Here is a 2,475-nt window from a genome sequence, read left to right on the forward strand (position 1 = left end):
GTGTGTGTGTGTGTGTGTGTGTGTGTGTGTGTGTGTGTGTGTGTGTAGCTATCTAGATTCTCTAGGCTTGGTGGGGGTTTGATTTATTTTCGTTTTGTTGGAGGTAGAAAAAAGGAAGAAGGGAGTTGGGGTAAGCATAAGGGGGAAGGATTATTATTATTATTATTATTTGGTTCCTGTTTGTGACTCTGCTGCTCACTGTCCTAACTGTTTGCACCCCCCTCCCCCACATGTCTCTTCCCGGTGTGTGGCTGCTCCGGCAGACGCCTGTGGCCTGTCAGACGCCGCCCATATCGAGAGCCTGCAGGAGAAGTCTCAATGCGCCCTGGAGGAGTACGTGAGAAGCCAATACCCCAACCAACCGAGCCGCTTCGGCAAACTGCTGCTGCGGCTGCCTTCTCTGCGTACTGTGTCATCCTCCGTCATCGAGCAGCTTTTCTTCGTGCGCTTGGTAGGTAAAACCCCCATTGAAACTCTCATCAGAGATATGTTACTGTCTGGGAGCAGCTTCAACTGGCCTTACATGTCCATCCAGTGCTCCTAGACCTGAGACAGCACCGCCCCTGGTCCCTGGTCCCTGGGCCCAGGGCCCCCAGTGGAGACACAGAGGACGAGGCTTTGGCCAAGGACACCAAACACAGACAGAAACGGCCGGACTTGTTAACGCCGGGGTGCAAATGGGGAAAGGTGGGGAGCGAGGGAGGGGAGAGAGGTGAGGGATCGGAGCAGAACCAACCCAGCAGAAATATATACAAAAAAAAAAAAAAAGGAAAAGACTCACTTAGGATCAGATCTGTGAACACATTGAAAAGGAAATGAAAAGGACCTTGTGTCTATGGGGGGGGAAATGAAGAAAGGACCATGGGGATTTTAATAAAACAGAAGGAGAATAATGGACCTTCCAGGATTTATTGTGGACTGATGTGTGGATATATTCTGTACAGGAAAAAAAAAAACAAAACCATCGAAGCGAACTGAAGCCTATGTAGAAACACACAAAAACACTTACCACGAACATTGTTATTCATTTTGTAAAATATTAGTCTTTATTTTCATTTTTTGTAAAAATTTAAAACATCGTATGCGCATAAAGAAAAACAAACAACAATTAGGGGGAAAATAACATTTTCCAAATAATTATAAAAAAATTGTCCTGTGTCTATGTATCTATATCTGTTTTGTATTTTTTTCTGGTTCCAAACCAGGTTTCCTGTGATTCTATACTAATAATTTTTGATATAACCCTTTGCTTCTTATAATGAGTGCGATATATGTTGTCGAAGCTGTTCTTCAAGAATTAAAATTGAAGTGAGAATTTAAACAAAAATAAAAGATTTAGCAAAAACACGTGTCTTGTTGCTTGACACATTTCAAAAGGTAGAGACAAACTCAAAATTACTTTCGGATCTAATTGTCATTAGAATAGAAAAGGAAAGGTGGGGGTGGGGTTTGGAGGGGTGGACTTTATTAAAGATCCCAGCAAAGTTAAATGGAGACTATACAACTGAAATAAAATCCACTCCGTTGTGTAGATTCTAGAACTAAGCACCCAGGTTCGACAAGTTACGTCAAGGCCGGTGTAAGCTTTTTCACTGTAGTGAGACGTATTTATTATCTTCATGATTAGCTTATGTCGGTGCCTGGAGGTTTGTAGGCTTAGAGAAGCCGAGAACGTCCTGTTCGGAGCACATTTCCACGCAGGGTGCTTTGGAATAGATCTTCGTTTATTGTCCTTTGGCTTGGCGGCAAACTCTTGGTAGTTCTACTACTATTGGTGGTGGAATTCGTGGTTGTTCTGGGGGGTCGAGAGAGGTTGGGTTGTCTATTGCTTTCTGGAAAGGACGGTTTCTCAGGAAGACAGATGGTTGTCCTAGTGCCTTTGAGAGAGAACCTCGAGGAGCTTCAGAAGAGTTAGGGACTCAAGGCTGTGTGCTCAGTATTGCTGAAAAGATCGGCAGTATTTATTTTCCTATGTAGTCATGAGTATTGTCATAAAATTATTCCCAGTCTGTTCCTAAGAAAATCTAACGGGAGGATTTCTCTTTGGGTGGCAGAGATGGACCCTCCCTGCTTTCTCTCGTGGCTGCTCTATGAAATGAGAATTGGAGAGGTGTGCCAAAGCCCCGTTTTTAATTTAAAAACCATTTCCATCATGGTGCCCCTTTGAAGGTAAAGGCTTCACAATGCTGCTTGCTGGTGGTGCAGATCTCTGTAACAGCTTTCAGAGCATGAATGTTTTATAGGATCTGAGACAGAGCTGTAAGAACACATACTGCCAAGGGAGCTCTTGCTTAACGTATTAATAAAGCCAGATCTTTAAAAATAACACCCCTCCCCCACCCCCCCATACCCATTCCCAAACACACCCCGATGAGGCAAGAGCTTTCATTTCAGGAGCCAGTAGCAGTGTTTTGCTTTCAAATTACTGTCTATAGTTTCCAGATTTTTTTCTTTTCTTTTTCTTTTTTATGCGTT

The 2,475-nt window shown here is 43.4% G+C and overlaps 1 pseudogene; it reads left to right on the plus strand.

The window, feature by feature from the left end:
* The first annotated feature begins 103 nt into the window (after nucleotides 1-103).
* On the plus strand, nucleotides 104-980 carry LOC114033805 (annotated as a pseudogene).
* The last annotated feature ends 1,495 nt before the right edge of the window (nucleotides 981-2,475 follow it).

Source organism: Vombatus ursinus, unplaced genomic scaffold, assembly GCF_900497805.2.
Source record: "Vombatus ursinus unplaced genomic scaffold, bare-nosed wombat genome assembly UNPS02007427.1, whole genome shotgun sequence".
In the NCBI taxonomy this organism is placed as follows: Eukaryota; Metazoa; Chordata; class Mammalia; order Diprotodontia; family Vombatidae; genus Vombatus; species Vombatus ursinus.